The sequence below is a fragment of the Empidonax traillii genome, unplaced genomic scaffold (genome assembly GCF_003031625.1).
Source record: "Empidonax traillii isolate 1590-97213 ecotype Southwest subspecies unplaced genomic scaffold, ASM303162v1 scaffold809:size313224, whole genome shotgun sequence".
NCBI lineage: Eukaryota > Metazoa > Chordata > Aves > Passeriformes > Tyrannidae > Empidonax > Empidonax traillii.
Window position 1 is genome coordinate 56,887 of NW_020956002.1, and position 14,422 is coordinate 71,308.

Sequence of the window (14,422 nt, forward strand, 5' to 3'; positions counted from 1 at the left end):
CCAGAACTTTTCCTTTCTTTTTAATATTCTGAAATGTATTCCTTTCCCAAACCAGGGTATAAAATGCAGCAGGGAAATAATTATCTGCTTCTACAGCGTGCAAGTTTTAAAATTATATGCCCAGCATTACCAACACAGAGAGCTAAGACTCAAATCCCCACAGCAACAACATGCTAACCATCCTCTTCCCCCAGACTTATGGAGCTGCGGGATGTCTGCCAGGGAAAAACAGAGGAATGTAAAAAGGACTGCAAGAACATGAATACTAAAATAAATATCACAAACCTGGCTGTTGGAATCACAGACTGAGAAAAAGCTATTAAATCAGCTAAGCCATCTTCTTACCCATGGCAGGAATGTTCTCCATGCATTATTTGTCATCTGCCTTCTCCAGCAGGTGCTCAGAGGGGCCCCAAAGCCCCCTGTGTGCAGTGGACACTGCCCCACAGCCTTCAGGGGGCTTCACATCAGGCCACAAAAATATGTGCAGTGAAACATCTCTCCTGAGGAATTACTGGATTAGGCAGGTGCTTGAACCCACACATGTTTAATTCCTTTGATGAGGTCCTCCAACAAATCTTTGTAGAAATTTTTTTTTTTTTTACTTCCTCAGCCTGAAATTTCTGGCATTGTATTTCACACCGTTCTTGGGTAGCAAGCATAAATATTTCCCCCTTTTACATGAATTTTCCAGCCTTTTTGTGCATCCTATTTATCTTTTTTTGCTTTGTGCATTTCAAGGCAATGTTTTATTTTAATCTCACTTCTCCACTCACAGATTTTGCTTTATTCCAGGTTCATCCTTCAGTTCACTCCCATGTCCAGTGACTCTCACTATATCTCACTCCATTGTCCCCACTGTTCTCTCCATCATTTACCCTTTGTCTCAAGTCTAAAAACACCACTGAGGCTTCTTGAAAACAATTCCAGTAACACACAGGACGAATCTAGGCTTGAAAACAACATGGGCTCAGGCAGATGTCGCTGAAATAATAATTAGAAACCGAGATAAAATATTGATGACGATCATTATAATAATAAAAAAAAAAAGTGTCATAAATTAAGAGAGAAAACCATAAGGGCCCTTTGCTGCATTACAAAACATCTGGAGGTCAAGAAGAACAGCATGACTGTAGCACATCCCAGCAAGAGCTGAAGTGGGGCATTGCCAAATTTTGCACCAACAGTGAGACAGCACAAAGAAAGAAGACAACCCTGGGACTCTCAGCAGTATCCAGATCAGTGGCAAAGTGGTAGCCTGAGAGTTTGTGATGGACCACATGCTTCTTGTGCAAATCACTGTCAACCAGAAACCCTTCCAAGAGCTTTAACAATGGTTCAGATATTCCCTGTACTACAGTGCTCTTCATAAACTGTCAGATCATCCTTTACACCAGGAAATAAACCCTTTATTTAAACCCAAAAAAAGGCACTACAGAGTATTCTGCAGCAATGGTCCCAATTGTCATAGTAACATTTCTATAACCACAAGTGATTGGCTTCAGTATCACAAATTACTATTTTCATTTTAAGCCCCAGAAGACTGACCATGAGTTAAGCGAACACACTGAAAATAGTAAAGCAATCACTAGTAAAGCAATCACCTACTATGAGAAATAGGGTTTTTGCTGCTTGAAATACCCATTTTAGATACCTCAGATGGAGGCCAATCAATGGAATTAGTCTGCTATGTTCAGTTCTGCCACTGGGAAATGAATGCTGAAATAATCCTAAAAAGGCATTATTCTGTGGGAAAGGATGAGCCAGGCAAATCACTCTGCAGATGAAAGCCTTTCCAAAGGGATACACTCTCCTCTCCCTCCTCTTCATTTTCTGAAACAGAAAGCAGGTCCTGGGAACCCAGAACCGCTGAGTCTCCCCTTGGCAGACTGCTCTGCTCACTTGACAACTGAGGACTTGAAAGTGAGGGCAGCACAATCAAATGTCATCGAGACTCTTGCAGATTTTCGGTTTGATCATGCACACTTCTCCTTGATGGAATCATTAGGCTTTCTAAATAAACATGGTTTCTTGTAGATGGAAACATTTCCCCTTGCATTTAAAAAATAAACAAATAAAACTAACGTGTGTTGACGTGAAATATGCGCTTCTAAGCCCTCTTCCCAAAGCAAACACTTCATGCACCTGCAATTTGTGTCAATGAGAGCTAAACAATAGCATTAAAAGATGAACAGGCTCCTCTTGGAGATCTGAATTACAACCTCACAACCTCCGGTGCCTTTTAAGGTCTGAAGTTGTGTCAGGGCAGGGTCAGGGTCAGGTTGGATCTCAGGAAAAGGATCTTCCCCCAGAGGGTGGTTGGCACTGAACAGGCTCCCCAGGGCAGTGGGCACAGCCCCAAGGCTGCCAGAGCTCCGGGAGGGTTTGGATGATCCTCTGGGGCACAGGGATGACTCTGGGGATGGGCCTGCGCAGGGTTTGGACTGTGCAGGGTTGGACTCGATGATTCTTGTGGGTCCCTTCCAACTTAGGATATTCTGTGGTTCTGTATTTGCCAGCCTTACAAACCTCACAGTGTCCTTCAGGATGAACCTGGAAATGCTGCTGGAACTCTAACCCTCCTCTGCTCATGGCTGGGACCCCTCCCTGGCCCTCCTGGGTGTCTCCAGACTCTGCTGCCCTGGCTCTGTATCCATACAGGCTAAGACATCCTTGGATTTAGGCAGCAAATAAATGTACAGATGAGGGTGAGTTTTTCTTTTGCTGGTTGCCAAAACCACTGAATCCATTCTGTGAGAACCATGAGATGGTAACATGTGCTGCCCTCCCTTCTCCTCAGGGCGTGGCGTGTCAGAATACTGCTCTGTAAGCCTGGAAAGTTGCCCTAAGGTCAAAAATTGGAATCAAACCTTTACAAATGCCCCTTTGCCGTGGCTCTCATCTTGAGTACATGTGGTCCACTAGGGTATTTTCAAAAACCTTTGCCAATGGTGCTTCTTTAATTGAAAGGGATCTGAAGCATCCTGGTTTTTGGTCCCTGCTCTATTCACTGGCTTCTGCTGAACCCAGTTAGACCAAAGCCATCATTTATTAAGGGAACTCTTTGGATTGCCTCTATAAAAAAAAAAAAAGTCTGAGATGGCTTTCTGAGCCAGCAAATCTAAATTTGATGTCTGTTATCTGTCAAATAATGCTCAGTTTTGTGGCTGTGTCTTTTCCCTGGAAGTCAGAGCTGTTCCCACCCATAGAGTCAAAACCAGGGGACATAATTCTGAGTTACTTGTAAGCCTCAGAATCCTATTTATTTTGTCCTTTCTGTTTAGAAACTCCTATTTTACATACCAACACACCCCCCCCCCATATATGTATCTCACATACATCACATCTTTGTTAACTGCAGATCTACAGGGCACTGAGCAATCTGGTTTGTAACATGAAAAAAAATAATTCAGTGACTTAAATAAAACCTCTTGTTCCTCTATAATTGCAATTATCTTAACCTTCACTAGGAAAAAAAAAAAAAAAGGCAACAAAATCCCTCAAGATATTTCTCACCAAGCTAAAACACACATCATTGTTTCTCCCTTTTTGGATCATAATGACCTGTCAAACACAGTATGAGAAAATTCTTCACTGAAATTATGTTTTTGCTTCAAATTAGTTTTCTTCCATTGCTCTCAAACACAAATTTTATATTTGTTGCCCTCATTACTTAATTTATAAAGAACACCAACATAATTGTTAGCTTGAACTGTCATAAAAAGATTATATAGACACAGCAAGTAGGAAATGAGAGAAATTATTTGCCTTTTGGAATGATGCCCTAACATCCACTTTGAAGTTTCCTCCAAAAATATACTGTACAACAAAGTTCTGACCAGGCATCCAGAAAAAGAGATAGACATTGAGTTCAGAAAATACAAAAACTGCACATTTACCAAAGAAATCTAATTGTGTGTTTATTTAAAGCAGCTACCACTTAGAAACCTTCTTAGTTAGTCTTACTTTGAATAATTTCAAATTATCTTTTCTTATTTCCCTACCTGGTTCCCAAAACTGAAGTAACTGAATATTCTATTTATGAAGATTTAGTTTTATTTTGGCTCATTAGCAGTAGCATTTTCTGAATCAAATTCTCATCCATACAAAGAAACTGTTCATTTATTCAATTTAAAAAAAGAAACACAACCTAACAATACTGCTTTGTTTTCACCTTAAATTTCTGCTTTACCATATATCCAATATATTTTAAGCACTGCAGTGCTCTTAAGATTTACAAACAGACTTAATATTTGTCAAGGCTAAATGCATTATTGTAATCCTGCATAGGATATTGCCTGAATGTATAAAACATTGTCATATTTCCATGAAATATTTAAATGGATACATTTTTCTTGAGTAAAACCCAGTCTTTTCCCTGAAAAAATATACTATTTTGGTTCCATACTACCTGTATTTATCCAAAAATACCTGCAGAAGCAGCTAATCCATTTAAGTAATTACCTCTAGAGAAGGAAATTTTAAATAAATATCCAAGAGCCACAAAATTCCTTCCACACTCTAAAAAATTTGCCTTCATCTCTGGCAGTAAAACAAAATCTACTATATTCCTGAAAACTCTGTGTAGACACAAATCCATAAAGGACAAATCAAAAGCCTCAAAATGATAATACTCACTCTAAAGGAAAATAGCTAAAAATACAGGTTATGTGGGGAAATTATTAAAAAAAACCTCCAGACATTCCAACAGGAATAAATTAGGGATGTGGGGATTTGATTGTAACTTTCAGTCTGCAATTTGGGCATGTCAGCTGATTCAACTCTTGAATCTCTCCAAATATTATTTACTGAGATGAAGACTATGTAAGTACTGAAACATGACTTACTTAAGAAACATCTTGGTTTATTTATTTAACTGAAGAAATGTGCTATTTCTTCACTCTTTTGGCCTCATCCACACAATAAAAGTGGCCAGTCTATTCCCACACTTCAAGATTAATGGAATGCTACAATATATGCACACAAATGTATGTCAGAGGTGGAAAGTAGAACACAGTTTACATATAAATATATTTAGAGTGATGCTCCTTCCAAGCTCAGTGTATCTTTTTCTATTAAGGCCTGGACTTAAATTATAAACTTTATCAAGCAAATCCTTGCCAGCTTCATTTTTTTTTTTTCTCTTGGAGACAGAACTTTGAAAATGAAGTATACTGTCACATTAATTTTGTAGTCTCCACTTTTCCCTCATTCAGCTGCAGCCATCCCATTGAGATCCTTCATGTGATCTGATTAATGTCCAGGGAGGGAGTCACTGGGTTTGTTACTTTTATTTTTCCAGGTATTCCTTGGTGTGAGGAAAAAACAGTCAACAGTTGTTTGAACACTTGTCCTACCTGTAAAGCCACGTCCACAAAGAACCCCTCTTTATGGCATAAAGGCAGCTAAACCCTTTCCTTCAAAGAAAAAGGCAGAGGACAGATGGCAAGTGGGAATTCCAAGACACACAACCCCGCAGGGGAGTGTTTCAGGTCCAACACCTCTGGATACTCCTCAGACCTAAAAGCAAATCCCATTGATTGGCAAAGCATCCAGACCTGCAGTGCCTTCCTCACACAGGGATGCTTCAAATCACTGCTCTCCCTGAAGCTGGAGAGGCTGCTCATAAAAGCAGGCAGATTAAGGAGAAGATATCCCTCTCCAGAACAGGCTGTGCCAAGGGATGGGAATCTCTGGGCAGCGACTGGGACTCCGAGCTCTGTGCACTGAACATCAGCTGGTTCACTGGCTGCCCGAAAAACTCTCCTGGAGATTTTGTTTGGGCTGATGCACAAATTAAAAAGATGCTAAAGGAAAAAAAGGTGCTAAACCAAACCTATACAGGTTAGGGGCGAAAAGGAAACGGAGATCAAAAAGGAAAAAATATTTAGGAGGGAAAGAGCCAAGTACTGAAGAGAACTCACTACACATTTTTGGATTTTCTTTTCCCTTCTGTCTTATTTGATCAACATGGTGAAATCTGAACATTTTTTTCAGTGTTGACAAATCTGAAGTTTGCACTAAAACATGTTGAAGTTGACATTTTATTGTCGATCTTGTCCAAGTTACGAGACTGTTAACCTCTGGCAGTAGCTAAGTTCTAATGCACCCCATCCCCACTACAGATACATTAGGCAATGTATCTCGAACTTTTACCAGAAGCTACTCATTTTAGGGACAAAGGGATGAGGGACAAAACTGAGATCTACCTCAGAGCAGCAACACAGTGTGGAAAAGCTCTGGGTAAGAAATTTTTCTGCTTTCTAGCAAAGAACCAGAAGAAAGGCTGTCCCACGAAGTCAAAATAATTCCAGTGTTGCTATTTATTATGATGAAATCCAACAGCTAAGGATGCTGGACACTGGACAGCCCTACAGGAACAGAGAGTCTCTGCCCCAAACAGTTCAGAATCTCCAGAAACTCAACAAAGGATATGGGAGAAAAACAACCCAGCAACGCAGAGGAACGATCGGTGCAACGACAGCTCCTTCCATTTTCTTTTAGGGAGAAGGAGAAAAAAAAAAAAATTAACAAGATTAGCATCACAAAAGGCAAAAGCAGAAAGAAGATGGGATATGATAGAGCCAGGGAGAGCAGGAGAAAGGTGGTAAAGAATCAAGTGGCGTGCAGGGTGTGTGAGTGTGACACAGCACGGCGAGCGAAGCGACGTGGTCGCAGGAGCCGGCAGAGAAAGGGAGCTCGTGCAAAACACCCAGTTAGGAAGAGAAGGGGAAAAAAAAAACCCCAACAATCAAAAATATCAGTCACCATCAACCTCCTTCATACTCTACTTCTGCAGCTGCTCTGCTGGCTTCAGTTTTTGGGTGAGCGACAAGCCCCTCACCCGCTATCAGGGCAGACTGCGTGGCAGAGGTGCTGAATGGAAAAAGGTAAGAGGACCTGCCACATGAAAAAAATAGCTGTCCAAAAAGTGATGTACACTAAAGAGAGTAATCTTGTTTTCAGCAGAAAAGTCTAAATTACAAATATGTAACAAGCAAGGGCTAATACTTGCAATTGAAATGTATTATACGTCTGCATTACAGCTCTCAGTCTGAGTCAAGATGAGTCTCTACCACGGTAATATTAGTATGGCTCTCCATAGCCACACAGAATACAACATATTATAGATGGTATTGCGAACTCAGTCTTATTCCCATGGTAAATAAAAGCATTTTAAATAGTGACTGAATGGAAAACACTAACCACTTTGTATTTGGGTTGGTGTTATGAATCCCAAATCGGTATTGACTGCAAGTTACTACCCATATACCACGCTGGTTCATTGTTAATCCTCATACAATTTCCACTGCCATGTCAGATCCCAACCAGAAGTGTCACACTTGTTGACATGTCAACAATGAGGTCAAGCACTGAGCAGCCCCAAAGCACGAACTGCTTCACCCTCCAGGGGTGGTCACTGCAGAAGCAGGGGAATAACCAGTCCCATAACAGCTCTGCCCCTTTCTGCAATAGATCTTATATACTGGACTGTCATCTGCAGCCTTGCCCAAGCATCACGCTCTCACGCTATTTTATTTGGAATAACATTGACTGAAACCATGATTTTTTAAGAGGAAGTCAAAGGGTACCAGTCCAGTGACCTTAAACAGCTCTCTTACATTACTAACTTTGCTTGTATTTCAAAACATAACCCAGAATACCCAGGATTTTAAATGAAGCATTTATTTCAAGTTAGAAGTAACAACTGGAGACCACTTTGTTTCCATGCACTCTCACACAGTCCAAGTTTACCTATGGACAATGACCACAGAACCCCAACTGGTGTATGACCCAGAACACCCAAATTAAAGTTTCCAGCACTACAATGAGCCTTATTTTGAAAGCTCAGACTGTGCCTTGCACTATTCTAATATATCTTAAGGTAACAGAACATGTGAAAAGGATCTTCCTTCAGTTTACCTTGCACATCCCCTCTGAATTCTTCAAAGCAAGATTCAGCAAGAACCAAAGGGACTGCGTGTTTATGTTTATTAACCACAATGAAAACTGTTTTCAGGGACAAAAAATGCGAAAATTCTCAATTGCAAATGCACTTTCTAATTACTATTTGATATTGTTTTCATATGTCTGAAAAAAAGAAACTGCCTGGGTAATCGACTAAAGAGCTACCTGATTTCAGGGAATTTGAGTCTCCTTCCTCACAGTTTAGTGGCAGAACTCCAGCTGACTTACTTAAAAAATCGTCACCTTTCTTTACACTTCTGCATGTTCTCCTAAACAGAAGAGCCCACTCCTGTGTAACCCTCCAGGTCAGGAGGACTGCAGCTGAGGCAGCAGATCTGATCATATTTGGTTCCTAGAAGGGCATAATCTGGAGATCTTTTCCCAGTTTCATATAAGACATTCAGCTAAATAAATGGGATCACAAACAACACTACATTCTATGAGCCATTAACTCAAGAAGCAGCAGCATCAGTGTCAGAATCATCCCTGGCTGCCAAACCAGAACTCCAGCCTGCTTTACATTCCTGCTGACAGTTCCCACAATGAGTATGCAGCATTAAATAAAAACCATGACCTGTTTAAACAAAGATCAGAGCACCAGCTTTATCTCTGCGTGCTCTAATGTTTGTTGTTTGGCATCACAAACTGACAGCAAAACAAGTGTCTTATTAACACCAGCCCAGCAGCTTTTCGTACGGGGCAGGAGGTGATGGCTCTTGTCCACCAGGAAGATTTGTATCTTTAAAATGGGAATTCTACTTCATGTGAACATATATAGTTCCTGTTTTGAATTAGACCAAAGGAGATAAGAGATAGATGGGATAACAAGCAAGAAATTTGAACAGTCTTCTGTCTCAGATAGGTTGAGACAATGAAACAAACCACATATGCCAAGGTGAAACTGTTTAAACACACCATGAAAATTTCATGGGCAATAACTAATACTAATCAGTTCATGAGTGCATCATGCATGGGATAACGTTTGCATTTAATAATTTCAAAGAAATCCATACACAAAATAGAAATTAGTCACCCCTATTTTTTAGTACTCTCCCAGAAAATTTACAGTGCCTGGCATCTTGAAACTTTATTACGAATGGGTGCAACGCAATTAGCACCTTGCAATGTCTCCTTAACTGGTCTTCTCAAAAGATGCACGGCTTTTTTGGTAGTCAGATTTCAGATTTGTGCTTCGAAAATGTAGTCTTATATTTTAAATCTCTCCTTTAGAAAAAGCGAGAGCTCACTTCCTCACGAGCCAATCATGAAGTTTAATAATCTTGCCCAGTTATCATTTTATCCAGAATATCCAAAGATCCTTTCTAGTAGTCAAAATTAACTACGAAACTAAATAAACTGAGGTCGAAATGGCTATCAATACCATACATAATCAGCAGATCTCTTAATTATGATACTGCCAAGGTGTAGACTGTGCAAGCAGAAATCTTCAATTACCGATCTTCCGCCAAAGGGAATGGAATGTTTAAAATCTGTCTAGTTCCTGCATGCTTCCCATCCTTATCCTCCGTGTTACCCACGGACAAGTATTCATTTATAAATGCATTCCCCATCTGCAAGTGCAAAACACAGGACGCTGGTCCTAAGAAAGCAATGCATTAAGAGCCACGAAATCCCTACCTAAACATCCCCGATCTTTTTTTGTCTGCTCCCCTGCTCGGAGCGTGCTGGACACCAGACAACAGCGCGATAAATGACACCAAAACCGGCGTGAATCCTACCAAACTTATCCAGCGGTTTCCTCCCGGAACAAAACTTTGGAGGTCACTCAATCCTCTCCTACGACAAAGGGAAGTTCTTCCTCTTCCATCGCCCCTTCCCCAGGCTGCGCGAGGGGAAGCTACCGGGGAAGGCGCGCACGGATTTTCCACGGGGGGCTTCCTTTCCTTGCCGGGAAAGCTCCGGTGACACCTGGGCAGGGCAGGTGGGGGGATGCGGGGGCCACCGGGAGCTCGGGGGTCCCAGCGCAGCCTCCGCGGGAACTCTGCGAACAAAGTAACTTCCCGGCGGGGCACGGCGGGGCAGGGGCTGCTCTGCCCCTCGCCGGCGAGCCGCAGAGGGCACGGCCGGAGAGAGGGGGTGGCAGGGTCCCCGGAGCGGGGTGACAGCCCTTACCTTGCTCCGCACCCCGGCGGCGGCAGCGCCGCGGAGCCGGGGCACGGGATGATGCTGCGAGGCTCCCGCCGCCTCTCCCTCTCTCCGCCTCTCCCCCGAGCCTCAGAAAAGCCCTTCCCCTCCGCCACCCCCGCCCGCCTCACTCTCTCCAGCTTTGGGGCATATATATTTTATATATATATATATATATATATATATATATATATATTTTTTTTTTTTTAAGAAGCCAAGGGGAAGCTTGGTTGGGAGAGGCAAAGCCCTGACGCGCTCGGGGGTGGGTAGGTGACGGGGGCGGGGGGCGGTGGTGAGGCTGGAAGGGGGGTTCAGACCCTCGCACGGCAACACAGGCGGACCCATCCCCCCCGTCTCCGCGGTCCCCAGCCGGGGGAGGGAGCGCCGAGGCTCCAAGCTCTCTGCCATCCCCCGATCCCGCACCGGGAGCGGGCCCTGTGCTGATCCTCCATCGGCCAGACCCGCCTGGGGCAGCCGCGCTGCATCCCTGCCCCGACCCCCATCCCTGCGGGGCGAATCCCCCCGCCCTCCGCCAAATAAAAAAAATACATACCCTGCCCGCCGGGGGCTTGCTCGGAGGACGCAGGATTTTGTGCGAGCGATCGTCTCCTTCTCCGGGAGCTCAGCCTTCCCCTCCCCCGCCTCCCCTCCCCCGCCTCCCCCACCTCCTTTGGGGGGCCAAGAATCCCCCACCGCCGGCCCTCCCTCCTCCCCGCCCGGCCGGCTGCGGGGCCGGCGCGGTGATGTGCGGGGGCCGCGATGCTCCCCGGCCCCGGCGCTCTGTGGCCCGGTCGCTCCATGGCCCGCGGGCGGGATGCGCTGCGGCAGAGCGCGGGCTGTCCCCTCCCGCCGCGGGTGCGGGTCAGCGGGGGCGTTGCGGGGCCGCCCCCGGCGGGAGGGGACGCGGCTGCCCCCCGGCCCGGGGCAGGGCTGAGGCGGCATCCTTGGGGAGCGGGTGTGTGTGTGCGGTTGGGAGGCAGGAATTCCGCGCCGTTGCAGGGTAGGGGGTGGGGGGATGTGTCCCGGTCATCCCCTTCTTCCCTCAGCAGGGAAGTTTGGCAGCGGGGCTCCAAATTCCCGGGGAGCCGCTGCTCATCCCATCGGCGGTGGCTGGCGGGGCTCCGGAGGTCCGGTGCTGGTGGGGCACCGGGGGACACGGGGGGATGTCTGGGAAAGCCCCTTTCAGCGCCCTCAGAGGCTCCGGGCACGCACAGCCTCCCTCTGCCTCAAAATCAGGCCATCGTAGAATCATAAATATATAATATTACACTCTCGATGATATTATGAGCGGAGAGCAGGAGAGTTGAGTGCGTACACGGAGGGGAGGCAAATTACGTGTAGAAAGGGCTGTGCTGCACCACCGCCGAGCGATTCTGAAATGGAATGGCTTTAAAATCCTCCCAGGAATAAACGTGATCCCTGCACGCTTGTTCCCGTGTCACCCGCGGGGCAAAGGGAGCAGTGCTGGATATCCAGCGACAATTAAGGGAGTTACTTCTGCTTTTAGTACACACGGTGACTTAGTGCTGATCAAACACTCGTTTTAAAAAAAAAAATCCCGAGCTAGAAAACACCCGCTCTGTAAAAGAAAATTGCAACTTGGGCATTTCTTCTATGAAAAATGAATGGTATAGATGGCATTAGGATTTTTTGGGGAGGAAATAAAGGTCTGTGTGTTGCCAAAGCAGAGGCCAAACTTACACACGAGGAGGGGACACCCCAGCCACCCGCTGAGCACTCCTTTGTGCTGTGGGCAGGGGCTGGGCTGGGCATCAGAAACCCCAAATTGACCGCAAGAACCTTCCCACACGGTTCCCTTTATTGGCAAAACATATATTTATCTTGAAAGTTTGCATTTTGACATGTCAGCGTTTTTACAACAATATAAATGTGCTCGAAAAATTTTTGATCAGCCTAATGGTTGGGACCTGTTAGAAGCTGCAGAACGTATTCACAATCAATTCACTTATTCAGATGCATGAATAGAAGCTTAGAAAAGTAATTACAGGCACCTTTTTTTTGGAAATCTTGAGGCTGTGAGGTTTCCCCATGGGAAATATGAGTAATAAATTCCTTTCAAAAAAAAAAAAAAAAAAAAAAAAGGAAGCAAACGTGCTAAGCATTGTCCTCCTTTATTTTTGTCTTTACTATTAAAAAATTGTTGATTAAATGTTCCAGGTAAGGTAAGGGTGGTGGTTGGATGCAAATCCCTAATTTTAACTACTCTTTAAAAGAACAAACAAAAAGATTTGACGATGGGAATTTAGATTTACTTTTCACTTTTCAAATCCCAGTTGTCTTTCCTAAGAGAAATTGAGTTTCCTTTTTTTTGATGAATGTGTAAACATAAATTTGCAACTGATCAGTATTTACAAATCTGGCTATTTTGACTTTACAACAGAGACATGACATTGTATATACACACATTGAATTAATCTGGTGTAGCTTTAAAATATCTTATTCAGAATATTAATTTATCACCCTTTGTTGTTACAAAATAGTGAATAGTACTTTAAATTGTTGGTTATTTATTATTTGCATCAAGTTCTGTTTGTATGAAAACTGCCATTCAATTAAAATTTACATGAGGCCATGTTAAATGGTTCATTAGGACTACCTTAAATATGCTGGATCCATATCAAAACTACGTTTGCATTTTAAAATATTTTGCGAAACAACTGAAATCGTGGCCTGTAGAATGGGAATTAAACTGGAAGCTTCTAGTAGCCACGGCTTTCACAATCTTGGAGAAAGCAGATCTTATCCTCTCATACTCAGGTTTAGCTGTAGATTGACAGGGGAAAACAGGCAATCTTCCTTTTTTTCCTACTCCTGGGTTGATTTTTCAGCTTTAATACTTCTTAACTGAGCTACTTGAATGGATTGAAACAAAGAGGATATTCAGAAGAGACTGCAGCTCTCAAAAATTGCTTCCCTGCATCAGTTCCATCCTGTTCCATCTGCTTAGCCAGGGACTTCAGTCAGTCCAGTGGCATCACCTTCAAAACTTCAGCAGCAAACGTCTTTTTGATTGACTGCCTTAGTACACCAGAGCCAGTGTAAAGCTGTAATTTACCAAGTGTAAATCGAAGAGATGCAGATGAAATTCCAACACAATGTCGGGTTTTGGTTTTATTTCAGAAAATTAATTTTAAAGGGGTGGTACTATGAAATAATGTTGTCCAGCTAGGACAGTGCTTGTAGGGATTTTTATCAAAGCGTGGCACAATGGAGCAAGGAACCCCTAAATAGTTACATTTGTTTGTACAAAGAGGTTAATACTTCGAGGTGGAAGAGTTTATATATCTTATTTTTTGAATGATTAGTTTTGAAGACAGTAAGTAATCTGTGTGAATCTTCACTTATGTAACAACGGGCAAAAATAAATTTCAAGTGATAGGGGAGGAAATGATCCCCTTAGCTAAGGTGAAAGGTAGGTGGGCAAATGAAGTTCAGGAGATCACCGGGGAAGGCAGAACTGGATAATAAATATAATCCTGTGTAACAGTGCATCATATCTACTGAATTTTTGGCTTTTTGGTGGTTGGTAATTATTCATGCGTAGTTTAATTTAAATCTGTGCTTCATCACTACCCATTAAGTGAACAGATCTAGTCTACTTTAGGGCTTGTTATGTTTCTTGAGTTTTGAGACTTCTGTCAGCACAGTGTCACTGCAGAAGAGGAGCAGCAGACCAGTGCTGAGCGACGGCCCAGAGCTCTGAAATCTGCAACCCATCCTCTCTTACGTTATCCATTCCCCATCCTCTGCTTCTCTGACATGTCAGACATCCTGCACGTGCACTGCAGAGCTTGTTTAGGCACTCAAGTCAGGGCTTCCTAAACTTGTCTGACTTGCTTATGATGCTGTCCTGAAGGATCAGATTTAGTGCAAGTAGCAGCTGGTCTGATACACTCCACGTGTTTTTGGACAGGACACCTGAATACAGAGCAGGCAAGTCCAACTCAGTGCACATGATGACCTGGACAAACACAGAGAAACATCAGGTTGTGCCTGGGCATAATTGCCACATGGAGAGCAAGATGTATTGTCCAGAATGAAAAGATCTGTTACCCTGGCAAAAAAAAAAAAAAAAAGTTTCAAAGGGTTTTTTTGCTAAATTTTACATCCTTTCCACAGAAATTTGAAGATGGGCCTGATGAATGACTAACAGCCCATTTGTTTGGTGGGGAGGAGGTCTCTAATATCATGTGTGATATTTTTAATCTAATAAATACATCGTTCTTAACACTAAACAGATCAACCAAATCGGTCTCATGTTGTTTCCCAGCAAACCTCGGTGATCTTC

The 14,422-nt window shown here is 43.4% G+C and overlaps 1 protein-coding gene across 3 annotated transcripts in view; it reads right to left on the minus strand.

Annotated features, from left to right (window-relative positions):
* The window catches only part of MPPED1 (metallophosphoesterase domain containing 1), a 60,140-nt gene extending 49,398 nt beyond the window's left edge, over positions 1-10,742 (minus strand). Inside the window, exon 1 of one of the 3 annotated variants that reach the window (XM_027901746.1) lies at positions 10,667-10,742. The gene's annotated coding sequence lies outside the window, so the exon portion shown is untranslated. Of the gene's footprint in view, positions 1-9,707; positions 10,050-10,101; positions 10,200-10,666 lie in introns of those variants that run through there. The other 2 variants (XM_027901745.1, XM_027901747.1) reach the window with 2 other exon arrangements.
* Between the last annotated feature and the right edge of the window lie 3,680 nt (positions 10,743-14,422).